The 12,405-nt window shown below is 35.2% G+C and overlaps 2 long non-coding RNA genes across 3 annotated transcripts; both read right to left on the bottom strand.

Moving 5' to 3' along the window:
- Positions 1–5,099: 5,099 nt before the first annotated feature.
- On the bottom strand, positions 5,100–6,119 carry LOC147504795 (uncharacterized). The gene is made up of 2 exons (XR_015220457.1): positions 6,038–6,119; positions 5,100–5,752 (listed from the first exon to the last, which is right to left on the bottom strand). It is a non-coding gene; the product is annotated as an uncharacterized LOC147504795 (long non-coding RNA).
- Positions 6,120–7,083: 964 nt separating this feature from the next.
- Positions 7,084–10,425, bottom strand: LOC147504796 (uncharacterized). 2 transcript variants are annotated; one of them, XR_015220459.1, is made up of 4 exons: positions 10,283–10,425; positions 9,665–9,745; positions 9,456–9,521; positions 7,084–7,498 (listed from the first exon to the last, which is right to left on the bottom strand). It is a non-coding gene; the product is annotated as an uncharacterized LOC147504796 (long non-coding RNA). The 2 variants fall into 2 exon arrangements; XR_015220458.1 differs by lacking the exon at positions 10,283–10,425 and having other exon boundaries at positions 9,665–9,805.
- Positions 10,426–12,405: the final 1,980 nt, after the last annotated feature.

Below are 12,405 nucleotides of genomic sequence, written 5' to 3' on the forward strand. Positions count from 1 at the left end.
ATCATAGATGATAAATGGCGTCGCAGATGGCAAATTATCATGGCATGGCAGATCGCGAAGAACCTCACTTCTTTATAGAAGAGGAGGATGACGTAAACGCCGGAGTGGAGGTAAGTTTTAGTTTCGGTTAGTGTCCGCTTATGTCCCAAGCAATTTAATTCGCTAACCCCATAATGGGTGGAACTCTTATAGAGTTCGCGTCGGTTTTTTTATTTCCTATATTAGTATATTCTAACCTTGTTTTGCGATGTTCCGAATTTCACGCATTTCCATAGTATTTTTCTACCCTCTTTATTTAAATGCTTTGAGGACAAAGCATGTTTCTTGAAAATAGATAAATGACAAAATCGAATTTGATCAATAATAAACTACTTGATTTATCTAATGAAGCAATAACAATATTTTAATACTTTAAATTAAAACAAGGGAAATGAAAACTAATAAAATGGAGATTCAAAACTAGATCTAGATCTAAAACTAATCTAGATCTATCTTTTTTCTAACCCTAAACTCCATTAACTTTAGCTTCCTAACCTAACTGCCATTAACAAAGAGTCAAGCTTTTGTTTTTATACTTCCAGATCCAAAAATCGTGCATGGGCTTGGAGCCATGTTTTGGGCCGGAAAATCGGGCCCAAAACCCAATTTCTTTAGTCCAAAATGGGCTCTTCAGCTGCAGTTGGCTTCAACAGATGTTTCGTCCACTTCTGCTCCTCTGATTGGGCCAAGGCTTCGACCATTGGAAAGCTCTTTTCGAGCCGGTCGTTTTGACATAAGGTAGGCCCAATTCCGAGGTCTGAGTCCAAAGATATGGCATTCGGAAGTTCTGCTGACGACTTTTTGCTCCTTTATCTCGCTAAAGTGGCACATTTCTCACATAATGAACTTTGAAGCCTGAAATGTATAAAAATACGTAATCAGTATTAACTCTTACTTATTATTCACATAATTGGTCTAACAGTATGATTATTAAGGGGTTAAAACTACAGTTTTGGGCTCTTATCAAATATCGGTCTATATAAGTAGGGGTAAATGATGTTAATCAGCCAACCATAGTGTGGTAGGTGCACCTATGAAGCCAATGGCTCTAATTACTGCACACAAAGGCAGGACAAAGAAATATGTGGAAAGAGATATGAGAAGAGTAATATATTACCTGGCTCACAAACATCTGTGCACATGATTGAAGAAGCAAAAACCTTCTACCCCACTTATCGACAGAATAGATTGCGACCAATGTGCTTGACACGTTTACAAAGCCAGTAATGACAGCAGATATCAATGAAACATTGTTCTTAAATCCAACAGTCTGAAAGAGAACATGCGCATAGAACATTATAGCATTAATCCCTGTAAATTGTTGGAAAACTTGAAGCAAGATTCCAATGAAAGAAAATGGAAAATCAAGTAATAAAAAATAAACCGAAACAATTAAATAAGCATGATCAGAAATAACCTGCTTGCGATTCATAGCAGTGCTAGAGTCGGTGGTACAACGAAAGTGGGGAGAAAGGGAAAGGTTTTTACTGCTCTGTTTCCACAATTAAGTCTCCTAACACTTCTTAGTTTAATTTTGGAAGAAGAGAAGAATAAGAGAGAGGGTTTGAAGAGATGATTTTTTTTTTGGAGAGTTAGGAGTGTTTGTAGAATTGAAAAAAGAGCATGGAAAGAGATTTTTATCTATTTTGGATCACGAACAATTGAAATCGGCAAAAAAGGGCATAGAATTCCCTTTTTTATGAAAAATCTTATGTGTCACTCTCAGAGAAAAAATGGGGGCTAACGTGGGTCACTGGGAGCATTTTCCACTACTCAGTATTAATGGTATTTGATAAGTAGCTAACTAACAAGCTAGGGCTTAAATGAAGCCCTAGACTTGCGTAGGTTTTTTAGGTTGAATTGGATTATTGTTCTCTGACTTAGAATTAATGATAAAACTTGGTTGATTTATCTGATATTAATAGGATTACTTTCATTAATTATATCTTGCATATTAAATTTCATGTCTTGACTAGTTAATAGTTAGATTATTCTATTGTTGATATAAAAGCATTGTGTTTGTGTTTAATTAAGTCTATGAAAAGTTGCATTATAAAAAGATAAGTTTTGCTAGGGATTTATATAATTGTATGCTGAAATTCAATTACCACTATTTGTTATAATTGTTAAGAGTTACACGTTCACATCTTCGAATAAATAAGAGTTATATTTTCCTCGTGCTACTCATAATAAAAAGATAACTTTAAACTAGTTGAACTAAGATAATCTATAACGATCTAGAGTGGATTATATTCGAATGCCTTAGTAATTTCTTCATTGATAGTTAAATTTTATTACGGGCATAGAATAGTTTAATTAGATATATTTATTTAGTTATTAGTAATTCAACTTCCATTCAAGACGCCATTGTTCGGATTAGGTTAAGTACAATCATATCACTCAATTGTCCCCAACAAGCATTCTCTGAGGGATCGACCTCGTATTTGCATACCTACAATAGATTTTGTGCGCTTGCGAGTATTACAATTATATGGTTTAATTAGCCTATTTAGTTAGACCGGTTAAAATTCTTATAAAGTTTTAGCACCTCTTATGGAATAAGATAAAAATCACAATTCGACTCCCTAGATGTAGATGAAATAGAGAAAGATTTTCTTCAACTCTTTTGCAACTCTTCTATGCCCACTCACGAGTTCTATCCTCTTGACATCCATTCATCCCTTGACGCCATGATGGAAGACGAATTTTTCACCCTCTATCCTAGTAATTCTTCTGACCCACCTCTTGTGGATTGTCTTGCTTATTTCAAAGTTTCTGATGATCTGGAACTGAGAACACTAGTTGAGCAACATTCACCCACCTCACATCATCATGCCACTCATTCACCTTCCATCACGAATGTTCCCCGCCTTCCACCTTTTCAAAGGAACCTTGAGTTCGCATTTGACCTTTTTGCTTCTCCTATGCTTCATGCCTTTCTAAACCCATATGGTGGGGAAGTAATACCCAAGAAAGAGCCACCTGCCACCTTAATTTTCAGATGTGAGACAGTTCAAACATACCCCTTTCAATGAGTTTTGTGTTAAACCCACTTTGACAAGTTTATGGTTGTAATCTTCCAATTTGCCTTATTTTAACATTCTATCTTTGGTTTCTTTTTCTTCAGGTGTGCCAATGATGGCTTTGCAGCTGCATCTGATTTTGATTCTCTAATATCCACCTGATGGAGAAGGAAGACATATTGTTGACTTTAAAAAAGAATATTATGTAATGAGGTAGGGCATCAATTTTTTATGCTTTAATTAGCCAATTAAATTCAAGGCTCGGTTAGCCACAATGAACAAAATGGCCCAATACTTTGGGCTAGTTTTTCCTGTTGAGGGGAACATCAATTTTCGTGTTGTAGTTTGGAGATTTTTATAAATCCACATGTTACGGAGGCAAATTAGCCACATTAGTTACAACTTTTTCATTTTTGTGGAGGCAAACCAACCAGCCACGTTTTTGTGGAGGCAAATCAGCCACGTTTGTTTTTTTTATAAGAAGCTATTTTGACTTGAACTAGGGTCTAGCCGTTTAGGGTATGCTTATTGACTTGAATATATTAAGTTTTTAGAATATGCTTGTAACTATCCAAATTTGATGCAAGGTTTATAGAAATATTTTCATTAGAAATTTGATGTAATTATTCTTTATAGAAATTGTATTATTGTATGAATTGTATATATTCTTGATGGAAGTTTGACATAACTATAAAATTTTAATGGAAAATTAATACAATTCTATTCCACCATCTGAGATATTTAGCGAAATTCAAGTCAAGGTCAGTATAATTTGGAATTTCTATTTTACCAATTGTCTCGTTGCTCCGAAACACTAAACTTAGTATTTTTTTTTTTACTATTACGGAATGATTATAAGAACATTATGAAAACGAACTCCAAAAAAACTCTACCTAATTAAATAGAAGCTAATTTTTTCTGTAGATGTTCTCCACATAGAGATCGACCTCACAAAAATTTAACTCATTTGAAAATATCTAATCTCGTTAAAAATGTTTAGAAAATTATGGAATTATCCGCACTCCGTAATTCTTAAAATTAAAAATAATTGTTGACAAGGGTTATTAGACATATTCAATGGAGCTTTTTTTTTTTTTTTGTGGAGGTGTTCTCCATTATGGAATGACTACCTCCACCCAAATCAACCCTCAATTAATTTTGTAAGTCAACCTTTGATAGTACGTTGAGTTTATTTAAAGTAATGTTCTAAAAAATGCTAGGCGCTAGGCGGTTTTTTTTTTTCAAATATATCTTATAATATATATAGTACATAATACACACCTATACTACAAGAAATGAAAAAAATATATAATCATTTACCATAACTCAAAAAATAAACACAAACAAAGATACTTATTATAAAAACTAGCAAGATGCACATGCTATGCACGCGATGTTAAACAAAACTTGCCGAAAAGTGTAAACATAATTTGGGTGAGCACGCTTACAATTGACATTATGTCTGAGCAGACACACTGGCAACCGTTTAAATTTTGAATTGAATGGAACTCCATTCCTATTTGATTTCCAGACATACCTAAGCAATAAACTTTTTAAGTATAGCTCAAAATAACATGTACTTTGAGCCTCTCATCCTAGCAAGTGCACGTTGCAAACGACAAAGATAAAATGTTAGTGCATCAAAAGCATCTATGTAACGGTGTTCACTGAAATCAGTATCCAACCCTTAGGTAAATTGGGCATGCTCGATAAGCATGAACTGGAGAGGTAGTCTTGAGTAATTGCTTCTATTTAATCGAGGACATTGGCTCTGGTGTTTCGCAATGTCGGTTGGCATGATGACATGTGCTGTAGAACGTAGACAACGAAAATTTTGAATATTTAAACAAAAAAATTGATTTGTGTATCTCAAATACATGGCAGCAAATTAAAGAAAATGGTGATATACATGGTAAGAGAAAAAAGGGCTGAGCTATGATGTCAGAAGAGAAAGAATGAAGCCTTGTGAACTGCATACTACTTCAAACTAGCAAATGCTCCGAGCAAATAATATGACACTTGGATGTTGGAATAGTGTTCTGTAGTAGAAGCACAAACTTATATATCTAACCATCACAATCCAATATGTTAAATATTTTACTTGCCAAAACAACGACACCGATCCTTGATAGAAGAAGCACTAAGAGTCATGCAACTGAAATATGAAATGTTGTTTTTGTTATGTATGCAATCATTTGGCAGTTCAACCATACAACTGGACTGGGCCATTTTTCCAGAGTGGTCCAAACTTGTATAGGCAGTGGTTTCAAGTTCCAGAATACAAAAATGCATCTATAGTCTTCTAGCTGCAAAATAGTCAATCATTCTTATCCAACAAAGTAATGGGCGAGTTTCTAAATACAGAATAATTTCAATTGCTCCCACATGCTAGAGTAACTTCTTCCTAACATATTTTTTATGGATGTTACCAGAAAACTGTTATGTAGATTTGCTTAGATATTGCAAAAACTTCCTCACCATCTTGGGTTCTGCAAAACATCTGGTAGAAATCGGACTACTGCTAGCATCAAGATATTATATTGCATCATAGCCACATTCAAAACATTTCTGTCTAGGCTGGTCACATTCAAAATATTATACTCGTCCATGCAAGCTGGATACAATTTTTACTATCCATGAGCTTTTTCTCCTACTCATTTACTAAGACAGACTTGATCTCCAAAAGAAACCTGGTCATCAGAAAAAAAAAAAACTATTTATGAACAAATATAGAGAAGAAACCCCATAATTGCAGTTGGGTCATCACATACCAATTTTGAGTTTTCAGAAGAAATTTGGATTTAAAAGCACAATTTAGTATCCAAGAGTTAGTTCGACAGATGAGAAAAAACAGTAGCAAACATATCTTTATGTCAAGTAACATCTGATAGTGGTAATACTTATTTACTTGGAAACATTTTCCCATCATTCTAGTATATAGTAGTCAGGAAGTTATAGAAAACTGTCAAGCTAACCTTATGGGCACTTTCAAGTGCTTGGCCACCTTTGATCAATACACCTTGAGAAGCACCAACTCCAAGCACCAACCATAACTACTGATTGGTAGTTGCGTGCCCAAGCATGCACATGGGTAGGCTATGGCCATAACAGATATTCCAAACTGAAGAGCCAACTGAAAGCTATCCATTGAAGGAGGTATCCAAGATTTCGGGTACCAACTAAGTTTACCGCCCATATACCAGGCGAGCCAAGTGGACAACGAAAGCATAATAACCTGCAGAAGTATAAGATATCATAAGATTCTAAATGGAGCTACACTGATTCAAAACAGATAGCATACAAAATTATTCCTACGGTCTAACTAAACTCAATAGGTCTATGAAAATTATTCAACTTCACAATAAAGATTATTGATCCAATCCCCAAATGGTCCAACACCTGAGGAACACTGAATTGTAATGTTGTCTACAATAAAATGCTGTTAAAGAAAAAAATGGTTTGTTATTCTTTTGGTCTTTCCATTTACTGAAATGTATAAAAAAGTGAATTGGCTAAATTTATCCAAGAACAAATTTCTCAAACTTTGCGAGTAAAAAAAAAGGAAAAAGAAAAAGAGAAGTCTCCAACAAACTGAAAGTGAAGAAGAAAATGGCAAAAGCAAATACTAACCAGAGGCACAAAATACTTGGAAATACGGTGAGCAAATTTCTGAACCGGAGCTTTGGCCATCTGTCTTTGATTCCACAAGTCGAACAATCGTGACGAGGGCACTTTCGGACCAAACTTCGTGTTGCTTGAACATGTAATACACCATTCTCATTCAAAGTTCCTCCAATCACTACATCACCCTTTTTCTTTGCCACGGTCGGGCTTCTCTTTATTATCATACTCGTTGACATGAACTTTGTCCCCATGTAACAATTCCATCCGAAGCTACCTTTGTACCGGGAAGTACCTTAATTAAATCATTCTTTTGTATTAATCGACTATCAACTTCTTTTTCATTTGTCACATTTCCCTCGGTGTCAAGAGTTAACAAAGATAGCCGCTGTTTAGGTGCCAATTTCATAAGCTTTGCAATGGCCTCCGACGTCTTTTCCTTGGCTAACACTTCCAAGTAAAGGACGCTTGTGAGAGTCGAAGGTGTGAAGAGCTGTACTAATCTTTCGAAGGTCAAATAGCTTGACAGTTTTATCAGTAGATCCCGTAGCGACAACCCACTCAATAAAGGGATAGATTAAATGCTAGACAATTCACCTAATAAAATTTTACAGTTAAACTAGCTGTGTATACAAGTTGTATTAATCTTTACATAAAATAGAAAGAAATAAAGAAACAAAAAACAGTAAGCAAGTACATATTTTTGCATATAAGCTACATGAGATAATCATTATGCTTAGGGTTGCAGCATTCTACAAAGAACTTTACCTCAGTTAGTAAGTCCTGTCTTCATCCATCTTTCATTAGTATTACATCTGAAAATTAATAAGAAAAATAACAAATTGATAACAGAAGTAGTTGGAGCAGGTATATGTTATTGGAGTAGGACTCCTAAAAGTTGGCGCTACATTCAAAAAAGGATTAGCTCCCAGCTGTTGAGTTGATGTCAGAGACTCTGACATCCCTAGTAAGGCATTTCAGATAATAAGGTAGACCTAGATAGGAAATCACAGCCCAACAAAAAGATCAGTGTCTAAAACCACATTGTCCCAATTCCAGACCACCCAACTGCAGAGCTTTTGAAACTGGATGGGAAACCCCTTACAGCTTTCCCACTTGTCACTTCTCTATGAATCACATATGTGAATCTCTTAAGTCAACCCCCCATCATCCCCCCCCCCCCCCCCAAACAAAGTATAAATCAATCCAACAATTTCAAATTGTTTGCCCGACTATCATCTTTTAACCAATTCCTTGGCAGCTAATTTGAACAGAAATGGTGAGGTGATGAGTGATGACCTTGTTTTAGCTTTTCAATGCTTTGAAAAGGAATCCATGTTTTCCTTTTATGGGTAAATCACCTCTTTTTAACAATGGAATCCATATCCCTAAATCTTTAATATATAGAAAAATGTGGGGGTTGAGTAACAGTGTTTTGGTGTACGTCCCAGGGGCAATTTGGTAATTCCCAGTTTTTTTTTTGTTTTTTTTTGAAGAGTAAAATAATAATTTAACATTTATAATTTTTAAAAAAAAAACTCAATGAAGCCCACGTGGGTACCACGTGCACAGTGGCTAGTATAACAGTAACAAAGCCCTTCAAATGGTGTCACATTCTTTTATATATTCACCAGTCACCACCAATGACTATTCGTATACACCGACTTCTCAAAGAAATATTCAAAGAAATGTTATTCAAATAGCAAAAAGGAATTAAAACCAAAATGAGAAGTTTCTGGTCGTAGTACTGAATAGACTGAGTAGAAGTATGCAGCATTGGTTCCTAAGGCAATTAAAACATCCATATTTGCAGACCGAATTCATCAACACGCATACCTTACATACATAGATTGGATGCACTTATTTGCAAGACATTTTAAAAAAAGAGATAATATAGTAACGAAGAAAAGGTCTATTGGGAGACTGGGTGGAGAGATGGCTTGGAACAACAGCCTTAACCGATTAAATTAAAAATACTAAACAATAATCAATTACGATGTCAGTCACTCGAGCAAAAACAATAATAAACTTCGTTAATAATTATGAAAGGCAAATGGAATTATGATTCATCAACTGAGCTTCTTTAGCCAAAACCTCACTCCTAAGGGAAGTGACATGTGTAATGTATACCTGAATAAATACAGTAGACTTCCAATTATATGATTGTTTGGTCTTTTCTTGCTATTTTTCTCTTCCTAATATTTTTTTGGATTAATAACTGCACTAATACGTCAGGAAGTTCAGTCTCACTAAAATAAAAAGATTCAATCTCCAAAAGCCTCTCCTGGAAATACTGTATATAATATATGTCTTTTCAGGTAAGTTTAGTAGTGAAGAAAAAAGAAAGACATGAACCCCACACACAAGTTGCTCTTCTTTTCCCTAATGATGGAAGTAAACCATGTCCCCTTGTCTTTTACATGACAAACCAAGAAGTTTAGGTAAAATAAACCAAGATGTTTAAGTAAAAATTTCAGGCTAAATAGCATGATAGCATGAACTTCAGCTATCATCATTATGCAAAAGGCAATTATTACCGAGCCAAAAAAAAGGCAATTATTAGGTTTTTTTAACACAAAAGAGTAAACAACTTACAATATTTGCATCACGAAGATCAAAAGAGTTGTCAACCACACTGTAGAAACAACAGTTGGTTGCGAATGTTTCAACTATGAATTTCGAAACCAGGTACCTGATGATGTTCGATCAAAGTCAATATCGTAAAATTACGAAACATAAATAGTTCAACTGGAAGTCAATAAAATACACTACCTTTTCTTCACCTTGAGATTGGGTACACCAATCTTTGAACGGTCTGATAAATAACTGTACACATGTCTGGATAGTAGAGATATCAAAAACATTAGGTTTCAATTAACGAAAATTCTCTTTCACAATTTATCAACATTCTAATATCATAATTAAATTGTGATTGTTAAGTATAATATAATCTTGCTTATGTTGTGTAAATATACACTCACCTTGGTTGTTCATTACTGAGGAACTGAATCAACACCAAATTTTGCCCCTGCTATAGCCTACAAACCATCATCGCATCTCTACTGGAGTAGAATGAAGAAAAGTTCTGAGCTGCCATAATTGGTTAAATGTCCGAAGGCATGGTGTTCTTAGAAGCATTGAACATGTTATACATAATATGTTTGAATTAATAGAATACACAACTCATGTCCCTGAGTACATCTTATGAGGAGTACAAACCATTCCTACATATGCACATGCAATGGGAAGCATTCCAAATGTTATTATACGTGGTTTATGCTCGGTACATCTGACTAATCTTAAACAGGGGAATACTTATTTTTCATTTTAAAAATGTTGAATAACTTTTGTAATTTAATAATAATAAAACCAACCACAGACATGCCCAATGTAGTTAGTTCATATAAGAAATGAAGTGCACATGTCTTGGCAGAACTTGGTGGACTTTCCTGTATCTAAGATAGCTTCCACTTACAGGAAATAATTAGATACCATTTGAGCATAAAACTCTAATGTAGATTATATAAATACATACCCTATTATACACAATTTACATGGAAATAATACATGAATATCTATAGAAAATGAATGTGACATACCTTGTATACTGCAACTTGCTACAGATGGAGCTTGTAATACTGCTGCTAAGACCAGTTTTAACGTCGTCATCACTATGAATGTCTTCATTGCCATTGCGTGTAATAAGGTCAACCTCATTGTTTAATTCCAATCCATGATCCATGCCGAAAGATATAGCAGAAGTTCCTTTAAGGGACAAATATAAACTAATAAATATAGCATAAAAATGGCAAAGTAAAATAAGAGCAGATTTATAAGAGAAGAATTATGTGAATGCCACGACAATTGAAATCAATGTGTAATGAGTCATTCTAAATGCTCAAGGATCCTTTACTGTCATGACCACTTAGTATAGATGATTCTGAGTTCAAATGTTGCTGCATAACTTGGACGAAACGACACTCATCAGCATTATCAACACGTACCAGTGTCAGATGCAGAAGTAGCATACTGCAATACTAGTGTACCTGATGGTCTCACATTTAATGTACCTGGATGTTCAGTTTGTGAACCCCCGGGGAATGTGATAACATGTAATGATTTTCGTAAAAATATTTGTTGGTCGTTTGTATGTTGAGTTTGTCGTGCTTGAGAAAGCTTAGTGGCTATATGTTCGCATGCACATATTCGCTGGCGCTCTCTCACCAATGATCTTTGTTCATCAGCTAGGCCTTCTTAATGTTGTCGATAACTATCACGACGACGTTCTAAATGTATAGCACGTTCTTCAGCAGTACGTGTTCTCTTCCGAAGGCGTTCACGTTGCAGATATGCATTTCGCTCTGTTTCAGTCATTTTACTCAATCGCTTTCTATACCAACTTGTGCGAGTAGGTCCCCGGCCAGAATTTTGGATATTATTAAGCTCAGAAAAATTGTTCTTTGGTACCTCCATTTGCGTCAAACAAATCACAGAAGCCATCGAGAAAGTGTTGCACTGAAATTTTTTTGAAATAAAAAATAATTAATACAAAATTTAGATGAAGGGAAATTAAATCACATATCTATAAAAGAACTCTACCTATAAAAAGAACTCTAAAATGATTGGAGTTAGTATTGCGAGAACCTTATATAAAATGCTTTAAATTGACGGCCGCCAATTCCCATGAAGATCCTGCTACTTTTTTTACAATTGCAGCATCGAAACATGAAAACACCACGCATAACAATAAATAGATGGGGTTGAAAAAATCAGTTGCTTCAGTTTTTCTTGTTCGGGTACTCTTACAATATCCGCCTTTTAGGCGCCCATCTTTTTCTCTGTTTCTATGCTCGATTAGCTGTGTTGTTGACCCCTTTATTTTTTTGAGATGGGAGAGGTCTTCTAAGAGATTTTATGTGAGACAAAGAAGGGATAAGCATCGGTTTTAGGCTTCTGTGCTAGTTCCAGGATGTGGGAGAGAATGGAAAAGAATCGGTTCTTATTCTCTAATTAGACTGTTCCATTTCTTAACCTTTTATTAAATAACGTAATTATTGCTAATTAAATGACATTAATAGTAATGCATACAAATGAGAATGACGTGGATTTGGTTTTCTAATATACTCCCACATGAAAAGATTGATTGGCCCTATTTAAAGGTGTTAAGCAATTGTTTTATTTAAGGACAATATCGGTACTGAAAATTTATAAACACATCTATCTAATAAAACATAACTGTGTGGGGCCCGAAGGGCCCAATCCGACCGCTCTAATTCTTTTTCACCAACTTATGACCTGGCAGAAAAGAAGAATCCCACCTGATATGTTGCTTCTATCCGCAACATATGGGTCCATATGATCACTCTTTTTTTACTGCTCGACTTCTCATCTCTCCCACATCCCTCATCTCTCCCACTCACTCTTTTCTACTGCTCGACTTCTCATCTCTCCCACATCACGCATCTCTCCCACATCATCTCTCGACTATATACATGCATGGTAAGTTTTTTTTTTGGGCGAGTTAAGTAGCAAGTTGAAGGTGCATGCTTCACTTGCTAAGCAAAGTTGAATGATTTTGATATGCTTTTGTGATGTAGGTTCCCCCCTGGTACTCCAGTCATTAATGCTTGAGAGTTAATGCCCTGCTAAGGGATTGTGTTGGCTTGACCAAGTAAAGGACGCATTTTGTTGTGATTTGAGAAACTTGAGAGTTGTGTAGGAA

The sequence above is a fragment of the Coptis chinensis genome, chromosome 4 (genome assembly GCF_015680905.1).
Source record: "Coptis chinensis isolate HL-2020 chromosome 4, ASM1568090v1, whole genome shotgun sequence".
Lineage (NCBI taxonomy): Eukaryota > Viridiplantae > Streptophyta > Magnoliopsida > Ranunculales > Ranunculaceae > Coptis > Coptis chinensis.